The 19088-nt window shown below is 37.9% G+C and overlaps 1 protein-coding gene across 3 annotated transcripts in view; it reads left to right on the plus strand.

The window, feature by feature from the left end:
- Positions 1–18297, plus strand: part of LOC124169238 — a 34023-nt gene extending 15726 nt beyond the window's left edge. For 2 of the 3 annotated variants that reach the window (XM_046547793.1, XM_046547791.1), the window contains exon 5: positions 17696–18297. The gene's annotated coding sequence lies outside the window, so the exon portion shown is untranslated. The remainder of the gene's footprint in view (positions 1–17695) is intronic. The other variant, XM_046547789.1, reaches the window with a different exon arrangement.
- Positions 18298–19088: the final 791 nt, after the last annotated feature.

The following is a 19088-nucleotide window of genomic DNA, read 5'->3' on the forward strand; positions in this document are numbered from 1 at the left end:
AGTAAGCCCCGTGTATCCTAGCATTAATGCCTTAATTCCAGTGATTTTACGTCCAATTTTTTAAATAAATATCGCGGAAAAAAATTGAACGAGAGTGAAAAATCATGCACGGATAATCCGCAATCCGGATAAAATGCAGGCGGATAATCGGGAGTCTGCTGTATTCATAAAAACATATATTTATTTAGATTTTACCACTTATATTGTGTATAAATAGTCAAAAGTGTCATCAAAAGTTTAGTGTGTAAAAGTTGGCAAAGTGTTGAATCTAGTCAAATTGACTACTTTAAACACCTGTTAAAATAATTTTTGATGTTTTTATTTTGTTGAGATGCAAATTTGCACTAACATTTCATTCTTAGTCATGTTCTCTTTTGTCTAAATTTTTTGGCAACTCTTTTGCATAGATAATAGGTAGTCTGACCACATTACTTGGCTTCAGTAAATGCCACTCTTACTACCTTAAAACGGGACAAGATTAATCGTTGCTTACTCTTGCATTGTTATCTACTGGATCATCCAATGGTCTTCTGAAACAAAAAATTGATTTCTTCTGCCCGAGCACTTAAATGGGTTATCCAGTGGCTAGGAAATTTTTCTTATAGGTTCAGCAAAATGTAACAATTTTGGCAGGCAATGATTCTCATGGAAATAGGGTAGTTTCCTTCATCAAAGAAAACGAAATGCATTGATTGCGATTCCTTACCCACCATTAGTGTATTCATAGCACACAAATTATTTGGTTTAAGAAATACCAGTACAGACGAATGGCGACAGTCAATTTTAACCTCATTTGAAAAAGGCCAGATTGGCACCCATGCGATGCCACTCCACGTGACTTCACAGGGACCTATAGTTTCTATACGAGTAGATAGGAGTTTTACATCGTCTGAGATTACCAATGCACGCATGAGGCACAGAGCTCAGGGAAACATACTTAATAATCACCTATTAAAACTGCCTGAGGTCGGAAAGTTTCATTCGTTTAATAGGGTATTAATTAGTGATGGGTCGGTTCCATTCCTCTATTCTTCGATTCCTCGATTCTCGACCAAGAACCGGAATCGAAAATGAGTACTTGCCAAGTTGAAAAATCGATTCCGATTCCAGTAGTACTTGAAAGCACAAATTTATATACGACCGCGTTTCCAGCAGTCATTTGAATTTTCGCGCCACGTACTCGTAATAACAAAACACATAACATGTGCGAATACTCGAAAATTCGAGTCGAGTAGTTGATACTCGACTCGAGCGTTTCGAGTAGCATTACGAATGTCGAGTCGAGTAGTTACGGTTACAGAGCTTACGAGGCTAGTAAGTCCAGCAATCTGCCGACAGGAAACGCTATCATGAAACTCATGTAATAATACAGTTTTTAAAGCGGAAGAGTCATTCTAATGCCTATGCCTGGTAGTTTCAGCTTGCTGTATACACTATAGTTGTCGACGTGGGTGCCGAATACCTTTACTTAAATTTTTATTTATATGCCATTTTACTTAAATACGACCCTTAACACTTAACATGCCGGCCCAAAAACTGCAGGTCATTCCCTGTGTGCCGGCCGTTTTTGCTATTTTTCAAAAATCTATTACAAAGTAAGCACTCAACTCATGATAATGTTACTTACCTCATTTGAAAGCTCTTGATTTCTTCTTTCAAAAATATTGCATTTTTTAGCTTTTACTTTTCAATATATTTTTTATGTTGTTGTTGGAAAAAGAACTGTTTTTGAGTTTTCCAAAAATTTGACCAAATACTAGTATGCTCATATGATTTATTTTTAAGGTTCAGCATTGAAAAAAAGCCTTATACAACAATAAAAAACACAATTAAAATATCATTTTCCCAAAAAGTACATTTGAAACTACTCAAAGTGGAGCAGAAAAAAATTTTTTAGAGTGAAAAAGTTTGAAGCATGGCTCCACACACAGAGCTAGTTTGCACTCTGAACACCAGTAAGAAGTGTCTTTTCTTTTCGCTTTTCCACTTTCTTTTTTACCTCTAGCAGAGCAAACTTTGCACATTTTCTGTATTCTTGTCTTTCCTGGAGGGATTGGAATTTTTTCTAGGAAGTGATTCCCAGTAGAAAGCCTACCGAGCTGGCCTCCACTAGAACCCTGTCGTGGAGAATCCCCCTCACAAATTGGCAGCTCAGTACAAAGAAGTTTCATGAACTGAGTTACTGACATCTTCTTTCCCTTTACCTTATTATGCAGAATACATGCATTCACTACACTCATGAGAAGACAATGAAAAGTGAGTTTCTTCCACCACTTCACAGTTTTGTGGTCAAATACCCCATATGACATCAACTGGTCTGTTAGGTCAACACCAGCCTTATTTTGGTTATAATCTAGAACACAAGCAGGCTTTGTTTTTTCAGTGCCCCTTTTTGTTTGATATGATATCATTTGAGCAGTGTGCCTTGTACTCAGCATGTACACTGGGCGTTTGTCTTTCCAGCATATGGCTAGAAGATTTTCAGACCTACGAAAAATTTGTTCCCCTTTTTGAAGAATTAGATTTTTCCATTCTCTTGGCAAACCCCTCCTATTCTTCATTACTGTACCTACAAGAGCTGTGCCAATTTTTTCAAGTTCTCTTGCTAGTTCAGGACTTGTATAGAATCTGTCAGTGTACACGGCCAGCTCCAGATAAGCTGCCTAATAAATTAGTAACAATATTGATTACAACATTGCTCTGGCCACAAAATACACTAAAATTCCAGACGTAACCAGAGTCGGCTTCCGAAAGCATATACAATTTTATCCCATATTTATTGGGCTTTTGAGGCATGTATTGCTTGAATTGCAGCCTACCTCTAAATGCGCACATACCCTCATCTATAGTTATTTTTTCTCCAGGCAGATAGGCCTGCTGAAAACGACGCTGAATATTATCAATCAGAGGTCGAACTTTATGGATAGGATCATGACCTGGCTCCCCTCTCTTCTTGAACAAATAATTATCATTCAAGTGAAAGTTGGAAAGAATGAGTAGGAATCGGTTCCTGCTCATGACATTTGGGCAATAGTTACATGCAACAGTAGGGTCTTTACTCCAGTGATCGATTAGTTGAGGTCTCTGGCTGATACTTTGGTGGAATATTATAGCTAAAAAATTTTTTATCTCTACTAGAGTAACAGTTTTCCACTCATTCATTCTAGATTTGACTGTCAAAGACTCAGAACTTCTCATTTTTCTCAACTTTTGACGTGCATATAAATTAGTCTGTTGTTTGAACATATCAATAAGTTCATTGTCAACAAAATACGAAAAAAAGTCCAGCACAGAACTATTTACATCTAGTTGGAAATCATCTGTCACTCCACTTATATCATTGAAAACATCCAAAGTCGGTATAGCATCCACCTCATTCCATAATGCTCTAGGATCAGGTTGCTGGAGTCTGTTTCTGCTTTTAGAAGCACCAGCAAGATTTGCAGGTATGTTGTTGGTGATTACTGTTTGGTCCATGTCCTCATTTTCTGATTCCGAATCTGAACCAAAAATGAGTAAATGTATCGGTAAATGAGGAAAATAGTGACAAAAAACGTATGGACACAAACATAAAAAAATGTAAACAAATCCAACTGACCAAACATATATGTTTCACGTATATAGGTTAGGAATTTATGACGGCAAATTGCTCTACTAACCTTCATTATTTTGAAATTCCTGCAGAACATAGTCAGGATCATCATCAGAATTGTCACTAATAATATCTTCATCACTATTATCACCTTCTAATAAGGCTTGAATATCACAGTCCTTCAACTGGCGTGAATCCATTTGCATGCTGTGAATGTCGAAATGACAACAGACGAGCAGGTGGCTAGAAAGCATAATATTTATGCATGCTTATGCCATCTATCGGCTTCAAATGGAACTAACTACACCAAGGAATGAACAGAGACACACGGATCACGTCTAGTGACGGAATAACTAATTTAAATGGTGTTGAAATGAGCATTCCGTCAATTGACGTGAAAAGCAGTTTTGGAGTTGTCTCATCATTCCGTCAATTGACGTGATCGGCACGCTAAGTGTTAAGTGAGATACAGTGGCCCAAACATGACCAATTTTTCAATTCCACGCGAGATATCGTTTTTCCTCAAAACAATCTTTGAATTTATCCAGGTTGTGTTGCGTTGGTATGAGTTTTATGGAATAAAAAATGCAACATTCCTTTGACCTGGTGCTATGCCTATACTTTCGATGACTTTTGAAGATTTTGGCTCGTATCAGTCTGGTTTTACAACGCAAAGTGGCCGACCCGTTTTTCTCGTGACATTTGACATAAAGTAGACATTATCTTTCGTTTACGAAAAATATAACTCGGAAAATTTGAACCACAATATAAAGTAGAGATTTCTAAAGAGTACTAAGTAGAAATCTTGGAAAAAAAAGTTTGCGACAAAGGAAATAAGAGCAATTTTTTCAATCGCGCGTCAAGGCTGAGCTACACGCCGCAGAACTCTGAGGCTCGTTAACTGAGGCCGATTTTTCAAGATTTTTTAAAACTTTAGTCTGAAAAATCGTCATTTAAAGTATGGATAATTGTCTTCATTGACTTAAAACACTAAACTGAGGATGTTAAAAAGGATTATGTATGGATCGACTTGACAATATAGCGCATTACTCGAGTGAAAATACTAAGGATTGGATATTTTTCTAAACCATCCCGCGCATAAGAAATATGGCTCGGGTATTGAAGTAAAGTGAAGAGATTAAGGCAGCATGCTTAAGAGAGAGAAAAATGTACTGTTTCCGTGAAAGGCAACAACCGATTCCCTTTTTCCCTTTCCATCTTCGCCGAGGTGAGTCGCGTGGAAAGGGGAGTTTTCACATCACAAGGATCTTTCCCAAGTAACATTGACCGTTGGGCCTCGGTTGGGGAACCGTAGTCACGGTTGGCTCATTGTGGGTGGATATGCCTACCAAATTCCACTGTTGGCCCAACGCAGATATTGTTCGTCGGCCCAACGAAACGGTTTATGCTGTTGGCCCAACGGAAATCCCCAACGATGACCCTACGAAATGGATTATCATTGGGCCACTGTTGGGACATCATAACATTATAGTACGATTGCATAAGTTGCAGGATACGGTTCACATGGTTCCCTAGCAAACTAACAACCAAAACTTGTTTGGTTGTTAGGGATTGCTTTTATATGTTAATCATTCACTATGTCTTTGTGATAGCAGTTAAATAAAATAAGTCGAGTGCTTCTAACAAAAATAAGGCATTGACCTCATTTGGTAAGTCTTACAAAACTGGCATTCCTAAAATCATGTTACCTTAAACAGATAGTTTCGTGGAATTTTAAACTTTTCATCATTAATTTAGATAGATCGATATGTATATTTTTTCAGATTGTGGCATATCTAGTACAAGTGGAAGTTTTAATGAAAACAGTGTTTCAATGGACAAAGTGAGTGATTTAGTCCTCTCTGAAGAGAATGAGATTGAATTTGTAGGAGTAAACCTAAATAACAACTGCACAATTATTATTTTATGGAAAATACATCAACTATATTATACTCAATCAGTGTTTCTGTGATTCCTATTAATATCCCTAAATCTTGCACTTATTAATCCAATTAAGTAAAATGGACTAAACTTAACAATTTCGTTACCGAAGACCAGAGAATAGGAATTGTGAAGGCAATTGAATCAAATAACTCAGGGGTGTACATCTTGCAGTGTGACATGTTTGAAATTAAGGAGGATTTCTTTGAATTACCTCTTAGAAGTGGTACCATTGGTATATTTGTAGTAAAAAAATTAGTACCTGGATGCAAATTGCACAGTCCACCCAGATTTTATCTAAGTGTGTTTTGTTGCCCTACAAAGATGGACAGTTTTTGTGTGTGCCATATTGTAATATGGAAAGGTGCTGTTGAAATTTTCCTAATTTTGTCCTAATAAAAAGTGTCCTAATTTGTGAAAATAAAAGTTGGGGACCTTCTGAACTGATATTGATTTTTTGTTTTCCACTTTTAACCACTGTAACCTTACTTTGTCCTATAGCATTGATTGTTAATGTATTTAATTTCATTTTGATTTATCAGGAGTTAAAGGTAAAGATTCTATCTATGTACCGGTATCATATCAAGTGAGAAGGTAAATTAATTTAACTCTCATTCTATAAAAATGAGGAATGCCAGTAAAATATAGCTTTCGTTGGGAAACGGATGGCAGAATTGAAAAGGGCCAACGGTGTATCGTTGGAGAGGGGTTGGCCTATAGTTGGGAATACGAAGGCCCGACTGTAATGCTCTGTTGGCCCATCGTTGGGGAATCGTTGGTTGGGATACGGTTGGCGAGGTGGCCAAATCATACCATGGGCCAACCGCTGTGTCCCACCATCTGCCAACAGAGGGCCAACCAAAAATGTTACTTGGGTTAGCCTTTTTTATTAATGCGTCCGTCCGATGTGATATTCATTTATAGCGTTTAGTTTCTTTCTTGAACTTAAAAAAAAAAAGAGTTTTTAAGGTTGATTAAATGATGTGAGAAGTATAGAATTTTTTTGGCTCTACAAAACTAAAGCTTAGTTCTATAGTTCGTTCGCTTCGTTCACTTGAATTCCATGAAGATTCAAGATCCATAAAAATCGTTGATATAATTTTTAATAAAAATTCCAATGTTTCCGAAATCTTGCAATTTTGGTAGGAAAGTACTTGCCCAGTCACACAAGTGTGTACCATAAGGCAATTTTATGTAGGCAGTAATACTGTAAGTTGGAGACATCAAAACCTGCTGGCTGAGCATGCAGAATAATTGGTTTTTCTGCTTGAGAATTTGAAAGGGCCAAATATTACATGATTCATATATGTAGTATGTAATCTTTATTATAGCTGTGAAAATGACTGTACTCAGGGCTCTCCCTTTTAGTTAGGATACATATATATGGTCGACATATTACTTACAAGGAGAAGTCGCCAAAGTGATGTTCAGGATCTGGATGCGGTAGTTATTTTCTAAAACTATATAGGTAAGGTAGAAAAAGTGTCACGGCTTTCTTCCACATAGGCCCGGGTTCGAGAGATAATCGCATGAAAAGATTTCGCGCAGCATCAGGTCCCTTGAGTAAGCGCTCCCTCTCAACTTCGGCCGCGGCGGTGCGGTCTAGGGCATTAGTCCTGTTAGCTGTAGTTGGTGTCACGGGTTCGAGACCCAGCGCCGGCAATATTTTTTCTCTCTTCCAATTTTTGAAATCACTGTTACATTTTACCCCAATTCGTTTTAACTAGTTACTTCGCGATTTTTTAAATTTAATATCAATTTATGGATTTTTAACGAAACTCCGAATTGTGCCTTACCACGCGAATAAGAGGACGTATATAAATACTTACGCGTGAATTTCCGTGTAATGTGCTCATCACGTGCACCGATGCACACCTCTGCCTCGCATCAATTAACCGATTGTACATCCATTCATGAATCGTACCCCGGTTTTTGACGCGTGTACCTCCACTTTCAATGCCTTTTTTACGTTCCTGAAGCACCAGTATTTTCCAGCTTAAACATTTTTTATTCAAAATTTTATTTCCACCAGGCATTCCCTCCATTAGATTTCTAACCGCCCACGCACTGTCTTTCCAACGAATCTCGATGTTTACAACAAAATGTTCTTCCACTCACCATACGTCCCTTATGACCTGCCTTCTAGCGTCCTTCAAAGACATTCCGTCCCAACAACCTTGCGTCCACAACTGACCCTCAATAATCCCTGAATGAGGCGCCGAGGCCCAATTGTGTGAAAGCGGGTGCGAAAGGTATACAAAGAAGGCCTCGAAAACGGCTTGGGTAGGCTGCTGGAAAGAAGGATCATTGTGCTGGATGGATGGAAGAGAAAACTAGCTAGGGTCAGTAACTGAATGTGAGGATAGGCAATGGTGTTTATTTGTTGATAAGAAAGACTTGAGATTACGAATATACGAAGAGGCTGTGGGATCAATGGCTAGGGCGAGGATGATTAAATTCCCCGGAAATTTGCGTGTAAGTAATTATATACGTCCTATAATTCGCATGGTAAGGCACAATTCGGAGTTTCGTTTAAAATCCATAAATTGATATTAAACTTAAAAAATCGCGAAGTAACTAATTAAAACGAATTGGGGTAAAATGTAACAGTGATTTCAAAAATTGGAAGAGAGAAAAAATATTGTCAGCGCTGGGTCTCGATCCCGTCATACCAACTACAGCTTACAGGACTAATGCCCTAGACCGCACCGCCACTGCCGTAGTTGAGAGGGAGTGCTTACTCAAGGGACCTGATGCTGCGCGAAATCTTTACATGCGATTATCTCTCGAACCCGGGTCTATGTGGAAGAAAGCCGTGACACTTTTTCTACCTTACCTATATAGTTTTAGAAAATAACATCCGCATCCAGATCCTGAACATCACTTTGGCGACTTCTCCTTGTTAGAGTTAATTAATTTCTATTGTGCCAATGGAACTATTGAAGACACATTAATTTTCATTCATCTCCTACTTCTGACAATAACCATCAACGATCCTCATTATATTTTCCTTCTTACATTAGGCTAGACATTCATCATAGGAAATTGGAGTAGAATATATTGTAGTATGCATTGCTGTATTGCCTGGTTCAGAAATTGTCATCGTCACTCGTCTCGATACTCGCAAGTAACTTTCAACTCGACTCGAGATCAAAAAGTGCTACTTGCACATCCCTATTATATTCCAAAGGAGCAAATGCATACTAGGAAGCCTGTGACAGGTATATGGTCATGATACAGTGATGCATTTGGAAAAATACACAAAGTCACCATAGCAAACACTGTTGAAGCTGAAGTGGAAGCTTAGTTATCAGAGATGAATGCACCACCAAATTCCTTCCCTGGGAAATACTGGAAGATTTGTATCTCCTATCCAAGGCAGAAAGTATTAGCAAAGAGGTTTCTTGCCATACTGCCATCCACTGTGTTCAGTGAAAAACTTTTTAGTTCGGCAGGAAAAATATGTGATGTAAAACGAAACAAGCTTTATACTGACAGAGTGAAGATGCTTTGCTTTCTGAGCAAAAATTTATAGTCTGTAAAAGGAGACTAAATTTGTGAGACATTATTGATAATGATAAGATATTTTCAATATAAGATAGATATTAAAGGAGATACTTTTATTTTAAATTTAAACATGAGTGCTAATATTCTAAAGTAATACCTATGAGGTAACACCACTTTTCAGGTATGTTCTGTTTTGGAATTTAGCTATTATATTTTAATTACATAGTGATAATATGAAAGATGCTTTTGTCAACTGATTCTTTCACAGGGTAATATTTTTTTAAGTGGTTGTCTTGTTGCCTATTTTTCTTGGAGCCTATGGTGTCAGAATTGATGGAATCGGTATCGGTAGAATCGGAATCGAAATGTCAGAATCTGAATCGGGATCGGAATCGATAAAATTTTGGAATCGACCCATTACTAGTATTAATAATCCTTGTTTAAGCCAACCGCTATCTGCTAGCAGGGTACTCTGCTATCTGCTAGCAGGGTACTCTGCTACCTGCTAGCAGCCTGCGCCTAGCGGCGCACATGTCCTCGCCCCAAGGTCACCTCACTTTGCGGCAGCGGGAACCAGAATGACGTCACATGGGGTTTTCCCAGCATTCATACTTAGCCGTCGCGTTTTCGCATGCTTGAAATTTTTCACTTTTTGTTTGATTGCAAAAAATAGATATCGTCATTCGAAAATCTAAGAGCGTGAAATGCACACTCCAGGAGTAATAATCTTTCGATTTAGGCAATAAAAAAATAATAGTAAACAACCCTATTTTGGCAGGCAATGATTCTCATGGAAATTATACCCAACTCTGATCAACATTTTACCTTGAGGACTAGTTTTTAGAAAAAAATTAGCTATGAATCAAAGGTGCAGAGTGCTTATTATGAGATTTCTGAAACCATGCATCAGTCATGGTGTCCATAGAAAATAATTAATTCTGAACCTGTTGAAATTTGTGCAAAAAGTTTCATAGTTTTTCTCAGATTTTGGATCATCACGAAGTTGGGGTGATACTTTTGAAATGCAAACTCATGTTCACTTGTTTCTTGTATGTGGAACCGATGCTTTGTTACGTTTACCAATGAATAGCGGAAACGGCTCATTGGAATGAAAAATTATGATTACATAATATGGAATTGACCACTTTGGAGCCAAAATTGATGTAGCTGAACTCAATTTCATTACAGTACACTCCCGATTATCCTAATGGGCAAATGATGGGGAGAGATGGCACGAAGGGTCGGGTGATGCCAACTCGGAAACAATGTCCTCGCAACTGGCTTATGGTCCTAAAATCTTCTCAGTTCTCTGCTCTTTTCCTATTGGGAATTGGGATTATAATATTCCTGTTGAAGTCCATTGGTATCTCACCTGTCGAATACATTTCACTAATGATTTTGTACAGCTGTTTGAATGTATTTTCTCCTCCATTTTTAATTAGCATTGTGGGAATACCATCAATTCCAGATGCTTTATTTTTCCAAAGGTCTCTCACAGCTGCAGGAAATTCTGATCTTAAACATGGGGCTCCCTTGTCATCGTTATCCACTTCCCTCTCGTTATCAATGGCATTCGTTGTTTGAGATATGGGTGGCTTTATGTGACTACTCTTATATGTTGCTTAGCTGAGTGCAACTGTTGCAGCTAAGTTATATGGTCTCTGTCAATATCTGCCCCTAGGTATTTTTTACTGTCCTTCACCTTGTTCCTGAATCTTTGTTTCACTAAAATGTGGTCGATATGGAACCTTCTAAGGCCTCCTGGCATCTTCTAGATGTATCTTCTTTTCAGGGGACTTTTGAATATAGTATTGGCAACCTCTATCTAGCTTGTAAAAGTTCACGGAAAAAAATAATCTTGATCTTAGAGGTTTTTTTTGGAGTTGGTAATACTACAAAAGCCTTCATTTCCGTCAAAACTAGATGATGTGTATCAGCCTTGGATAACATATAGGCCGTTAAAAAAAGCATAATTTCACAAAAAAATTCATCTCTTTCTTAGTGATATGTTTTTAGGAGTTATAAACGCAACAACAATTGATAAGTCGGTCAATACTACAAATTAAATTACATATTTTGTTTTTACCAATTTAATAACTGAACTTCGTGACAATATAATATTTTAATTACTAAATACATATATTCAAAATATTGAAATTGTATTTAAAAAATTTAATTCTAGCTAATTGTAAGTCCAGATCGAGTTGACTCTTCACTACCGTGTTTGTAAACAAATCTTCAAGCAATTGTTGACAAACGGTAATGTCCGTGTTCCTGTCAAGAAATCGAGAAGTTTGATTTCATTCCTCGGAATGTTTGCAAATTAGTTTCATCGTAAGGTGAGCTCATCAACAAAGTGTTCCAGAATATGATTGATCACCACAAAAATAAAAAATGGTTGATTGAGTGAATAATTTTGATGGCCTAGAACGAAGATGTGGAGGACTAAAATGAGGTAAATAAGGATGAAATAGTTGGTAGTCTGCATGAATTCAAATCTTTTAACTGTGGAAAAAACGAAGACGAAATCACCAACTATATATCTGAATATTTTAAGTCCTTGGACGTACCTGGCTTATCAAGGCACGATTTACAGCTAAATGTAGGCTCTGTGTTCACGATCTTTCGAAACCTAAACCAACCAAAACTATCCAACGGAATGCGTTTGGTGATTTAAAAAGAAATTGATAATGAATGTGATTCACGCGACTTTACTCAAAGGAAAATTCAAAGTTGAGGAAGTTCTCATTCCGAAGATTCCATGATCCCAACTTATATGCCCTTTTGAGCTTAAACGTATTCAATATCCAATTTGTGTTGCATTCGTGATAACGATTAACAAATCGCATGGTCAGTCTTTCAGTTTTTGTGATGTTTGTGCTCATGTGCTCATGAAAACCCATGATTTTCTCATGGTCAATTAAACCTGGTATGTTTACGAGTTGGTAAACCATCTGCTGTATTTCTCCCTTCGCTTAAAGGGCGCAGCTAGGAATTAAGGATAGGGGGGTTTTAGGCACAGCTAATACTACAGGTCTGTAGGCTATAGAAAACTCGCTAGGGTAAGCGAGAGGTGTGGGAGCCCTCCCCCAGACATTTTTTAAGATAAATGGTTCAAAATAGTGGGTTTTGCAGCTATGTGAATAGTAAAATATTTTTTGTTTGTTACTCATCCGTTCCCCTAATAATTATTAGTAACAAAAGTTTTAATAAAAAAATTCTCTGAGCTCTTTGGGGGTTTTAACCCCCAAAAAACCCCCTCGCTGCATCATTGCTTCGCTTTGCTATATTTATTTAGCTTCATCCGCTTTATCTTGTGCCTGATAACAAAACACAAACTTGTTTATCAGAAGGTGCTTGACGCAAGACATTAAACCCAAATGTGTAGGGCACACAGTGGTGTGTTTACGCATGCAGCATGTTTACGCAGTGCATTTTTTCCAAACAGAGATACTATAACTGGCGCGACTAAAGTCATTTGATACAAATGCTGCTTCATAGGGGCTTTTCTTACTAGATTTTGAGCATCAGTCAAGCGTCGGTCTTGCGTTGTGTTAACCTGCCCAGTGAACGGGCCAAGTTTACTCAACAGACTTGGACTGAAAAACATTTTTTTACGGTTAATAATACAAATAGCAAACAACTGAATGCGTATAAATATTATTTAATTAATTTCTTTATGAAACCACAATGCCCAAAATTTCTTAAGCTAAAGCGTAAGAAAATTCAGTGAAAAAAATCCAGGTAAACGTGCTCTGATCTCTGAATCCACCCTATCTTGATTCAATAAAGAAAATGTCTTTCTGACAAGCAATTTTGATACTCATTTACGTAGTTTTATTGAATTTGTATCTTTATTTTATTATAATAAATTAAATATGATTAAAGATGATACTGCCGCTCTTGATTTATAAATGGTATAACTATACACCCATGTCTCGTATAGCGCAATTTCGATTAGCGCAATTTCGATATAGCGCAAATTCGTTCATCGGGGAAACATTGCAACGCAGTGTAGCCTAATCAAAAATCTTAAATGCTCTCGTGATAGAACGTGAACTTGCGCTAAGTACACACGAAATATCTATCATTTTACGCATATTAATATTATTGCTTGCCTCAAATCTTCTTTTTTGTTTATATATTAATCGAAATCCATTGCTGTGCAATGGCCAAAAGTATTACTCGTCATTGGGTCCAGATAGCCGGCCTACCGAAGAAATTTATCTCGTCTCCTTAACGGAATGATAATAAATAATTTAGATCATTAATTAAGCGTAGGGCTGGTGGAAATGATTTTTTTTCAGCAGTACGGTTTGAGACGTATTTTTGCCGTCATAGGTTATCGGGCGATTGACTTCCAGGTAGAGGGTCTACGCTAAAGCCTTCAAGGTCATCGGTATTCACGGGGGAGAAATAGAGTGGTGGCAGAGTTGCGCATGAATAGCATCAACACATATAAGGGTCCGCTATAGAGTCTCAAACACAATGGCTTTGTTCCCTCCCCGCAGTCATAGGCCTTCTGCGTCTCAGGAATACAGTTCAGCAGAAGAGGGTGATTTAGATGGAGCCATACAGAGTAAAAACCAAGAGAATATGGCAAAAAATAGGAATGCATATAGAAAAATCAAGAATTTATCAAGAAAAACTATAAACCTAGGAGAGGAATTGAAAGAGGTCAATTGCTTTGAAAATGGAGAACGTCAAAGCGATATTGCGCGGAAGTTTAAACGCAGGATGCCTTATTCTGACTAAAGGCGAAGTTAAAACATCAGTGACCTCAGCCGCACCAACTTCAACCAAGCGGTCTACACATACGGAAAGTTCATAGTGAATCAGTACAAAAAGACGAGAGTGGTAATCGCTCCAAGACATTAAGTGAAAGCTCCGGTTGGTTCCAGAATTTAAACGGCAAGCAGGTATTTTCAGTGCGGCGATATCAGGTGAATCTGCAAGTGTTGATAGTGCAGTCACCGCAACATTTTCTGATGAACTCCAAGCTGTGATTGATAGTGGCTCCTTTCCCCCTCAACCAGTTTTTAGTGTTGACGAGACGATATTGTTTTGGAAAAGAATGCAATCTCGTTCATTCATTTTCAGGGAAGGAAAACCTGGGTCAGGTTTCAAGGCATTTAAAGGCTGTTTCACGTAGCTGCTAATGACTCGGAGGACTTCAAATTAAAATGATTTATCATTGGGTGCATCCAGGGGGAGCTCCGCTCACTGAGCGGAAGGTGAGCGAACCACCGCTCTCCCCCTGGATGCGACCGCTCACCATCCGATCACTAGTGAGCGGCCGCCATATTTGTGAGCGTACTCCGAGTATGATCACCTCGCTCACCGACCAGTGAGCGGCGGCGCGAGTTCAAAATGGTGCCGAAGAACTGTCGAGTCGAGCTGCCGTATTAATTATACATTGTAACGTATCGAACGCTGGATGACTTATACGCCATGTAGGCATATTAAATGCGATTGGCAGAAGGCCTTTTGTTACGTATTTATTTACTAAATTAGGTAGCCAAAATATTATTCTGCGGTGGAATTTTGTCGTAAGCCAGGTAAAGTTCAGATGTAGCCTTCGCTGAAAAATCAAAATTGCATCGTGTAAAGCGGTGAATTTCTATAACACACGCGAGAATGATCGTACATAAGGTACCTTTATAATTATTGGTCTTCTGGTAGAGAAACATATGACAGTGATATCAGGGTTAAGAGTAAAACCTTTCATGTGACCTTTGACAAAGTGAGTGGCATACATAAAGTAGACAGAACTAGAAATGTTGAAGGTTAGAGGCTAAATCTATTATGTCAATAAAAAGTTGGCATCAAGCAAGTTGTTCAGCGATTTTAAAAACCCTTAAAACTACTCGCTGGCGAACGACAAGAAGATATAACAAAAATTTGTTTGTCATCAGCAGGAACATGAACATTAACCCGAGCACATTCAAAGTCCATTCCTCAATTAGAAGCTCATGTGGCACATAGCTCACTTCAAAGGTAATGTCAGATTATGTTAGTACGATAACACCAGCATTTTTTTAATTTGACCGGTTTACCAGCACTTCCTCAAAACATCCGCCACACTACGTCCCGTAATGCTGAGATATAACTTCATCATTATAGTCACCCGATGTTCACAAACAGTTTGTTGTGATAATAACGTCTACTGCTGTCCTTGATCAATTATTAAATCTCATTCAAGAAACTATAAGACGAAGCGGATTTCACGGAATTAGCAAATGTGAAACTATTGCTTTCTAAACATGGGAAAGACGTCCATTTTAGTGCAAAGACCTCTTTTTTCAAGACTTCAATGTCAGGCGCCAGATTCCCAACGAAATATTTGGACGATTGACACAAAAGGCATTTCCAATAAATATCACGGGACTCGTAAAGAACTGTTAGCGATAAATCCTTAAGGCCCGTACATTAAGAGTGACATATATTCGGGACAGAGTCACAAGGTATGAACTTATCACAGGAATTAAAGGATATTTCGCAGCCGCTACACGAAAGTAAACACAAGCGCTGGGCGCCATATTGAATGTTTTGCATTTCAAGTTCCCCACCAAAGCGCTCACTGAGCATTCCATCCAGGGAGGGATGTGATCGCTCAGTGAGCGCTGACGTCACAGTCCGCTCACTGATCAGGGAGCGATCACTCCCCCTGAATGCACCCATTCATAAACTCCGCTAGCTATGAAATGGCATTCAAAGTATCATTTTCCTGTCATTTCGATGAGCTACAAAAGGGCCTGAGTGACACAATAGTTGTTTTTAGACTAGTTTGAAAAATCGTCAACTGCCGGCAACGCATTACTATCCCCTGAGATAGCAGATGTTAGCCTACCCGCACGACAGGAGGGAATTTCAAAATCACGTAAGAAATTTTTTAACGTGAATAAAAGTCTTTGAATGCGTGCATACTATCTTTAAAGATGTTTTGAACTATGAAAATTTATATAAATAATGTTTTCTAAGGCTTTTTATGGGAATATAGATGTTTTAGAGGAAATTCAATACCCAAGACCTATGCTACCAGGAACGCATCCCTATCTTCCCAATGTTAAAACGCTCTCGTATAACGCAAATTCTTATAGCGCAAAGACCCCAAGGAACGCATCCCTTGCGCTATACGAGACATGGGTGTACTGTAAGTTCATTGATTGTTTGGCGGTACGAAGTTCACCGGGTCAGCTAGTAGTGTAATAATGTAAAAATCATTTAATTCAAGCTATGCCCAGGTCGTGCTGAACTGTCAACAAGCATAACACTACATAACGTGTGTGTAAACAAATCTCCGAACAATTGTTGACAAATGGTGATGGATGGGATGGATGACAAATGGATGTTGGTGTTGACAAATCAAGCAGATTAATTGTATTTCCTCATAATTTTTGCAATTTCGTTTCATCGAAAGTTGAGCTCATCATCAAAGTGTACCCAAACATGATCGATAACTACAAAAATCACAAATGGTTGATTGAGCGATCAATTTTGGTGGCTTAGAACGAAGATGTTGGTGACTTAAACTTTACTGAGAATCAAATTGATGGTACACACCATTCCCTCAAATCTATTGACTGTGTAAAAAACAAAGTGAGAGTCATCGACTATACATCTGAATTATTAAAATTCTTAGACGTGCCTGGCTTACTACCTCAAAATTTATAGCTGAAGAATGGCTCGGTGATCATGATTCTTCAAAATCTAAACCAACGAGAAATTTGCAATGGAACATATTTAGTGATTAAATAAACAATAAAACAATAATGCGATTCACGCAGCTATACTCAATGAAAAATTCAAACATGAGGAAGTTCTCATTCCTAAGATTTCCATGGTTCCAACCAATATGCCCTTTGAGTTTAAACAAATTCAACTTCCAATCCATGTTGTATACGTGATGACAATTAACGAATCACAAGGTGAGTGTATGTGGTCTGAATCCAGAGAATCCATGTTTTTCTCGGGGTCAATTATATGTGGTATGTTGACGAGTTGGTAAACCATCAACTTTATTTTCTCTTACGCCTGATAACAAAACAAAAACTGTTGTATAATAGAGGATGTTTGACTCAAGAGAACAAACCTGAATGTGTATAGTAGACCAGGGCATGTTTATGCTGTGCACTTTTCCCAGCCGAGATATAAAAGCTTGCCACAAGTCATGACATATTAATGCTGCTCTCTAGGGTCTATTCTCACGAGATTTTGATTATCAGCCAAAGCTACGGTCTGCATTGGGTTGGTTTTTGCTAAAGGGAATTCATGTACAATGCTGCTTTTATAATATCGACCAAGCCTTCCTTTGAAATCTTTTTCGCTACTGACTCCACCACAAATTTATCAAATAATAATTATCCTAGTACGTCGCCATACTTCCACTCTTTTATCTCAATATTTTTGGTTTTTTAAATATGTATCATTATCATGTGTTATTGCTTGAATAATTAATGTTTTTAATTATTTCACAGTACTAAAATGCCTTTGTAATTCTCGCATACCAGCGCTAAAGTGGTATAGCAGTAAACGGCACATATCCTGGTGTTCTTTGGTGTTGTGAATAAGAAGAACTTGATTTTTGAGGGTTTTAAATGAATAATTCCAGTAATTAGTCTATTGTGGAACCAATGAAATTATCTCCATTTTAAGGTGTGCATCCGGCATTTTCTGGCTGAAGACGTGCTACATGAAAGCTCATGCCTCGAAGAGAAATCAGAAAAACTGCAGGATGGTGCCATCCCAAGAGTCTTCCCGTTTGTCCTGTACCTTACCACTTCGAAGCAGACCAGGAAGGAACCATCAATGACGGAATAGCGTCTTGAAAGTGGTGCTGTGGAAGCTAGTTCAGCTGAAAGTTTGAAAACAAAGAAAGCATATGAAGCTGAGGAAAAGACTCTTTCGGAAACGTAATTTCAATGGTGAAGATGAATAAGCATTCAGCAATAAGCATTTTGGGAAGTGGTCGTGAAGCCAGGGGCTGTAATATTTGTGCGTTTGGAAGAGTGTGAACCACCTCTTATTACTTACTCATTAATAATAGATACTCATTATAATATCAAAGTATACCACAGAATGAGGGTAAGCCTCTTTCATGAATGATGTGTTGGATAGAATTAAAAAATGTGAAAACTCCACAGACAATAGAAATATTTATAGCGATGTTATAGCTCTAGTTGAAGAATGCAAAATTAAAGACTCCAAAAACAAATCTGTACATATATGGTTTGTGTTATAATTGAAAAAAATTCCATCAGCAAGAAGGTATACCCTGAGAGCACAAAGTTTGCAGAATACCATATGTAAACCAGATGTAGACGTCTATATGTGGTATACAGCAAACCTAATGGTTTGCCGTATACCAAATGTAGGCGACTACATTTGGTCTACGTCAGGTCTACATTCGGTCTACATTAGGTGCAAATGTCTTCCTTTTTTGGTCTACTGGTAACTTATAATGGTATAATTTTGGTCTGCGGTTATACCAAATGTAGACGTCTATATTTGGTCTACATTAGGGGCAAATGTCGCCCATTTATGATAAATTTATTCTACGGTTATACCAAATGCAGGCGTATTTTTTTTACAAAAACATATATTTTATACTGCTAATCTTGTAGCAATATGTGTGATTTTCAACTGAAATGAATTTATGGCAATTTTGATGATTATCTTCGAAGAATTATCAATTAAATCTATTATTAACATAGGATGCAATGCCTAATTAATACTGCTTATGAGCCGTGCTGTTGAATTTGTTAACGCCGCATTAGCGGAGAAGGTATTCCTATCCCTCCGAAAATGCTAAAAATCCATCACGAATATAACTTAGGAGAACCTTAATTACAGACAAAAACACTGAACTCCTATGAAATAACAAATAATCGGTTGCTCTGCATTCTTTCCGTGTACGTAGCGGGGTTTGGAAAGCAATAATGCCAATTCAGGGAGCAAAAGAAAAGCACTTTCTAAAATAATGAAAAATAACTTTTAGGCAGTTATCTATGAAAAGCAATACACAGTTAAAGAAACACAAGACATGCAA

Source organism: Ischnura elegans, chromosome 12 (genome assembly GCF_921293095.1).
Source record: "Ischnura elegans chromosome 12, ioIscEleg1.1, whole genome shotgun sequence".
Lineage (NCBI taxonomy): Eukaryota > Metazoa > Arthropoda > Insecta > Odonata > Coenagrionidae > Ischnura > Ischnura elegans.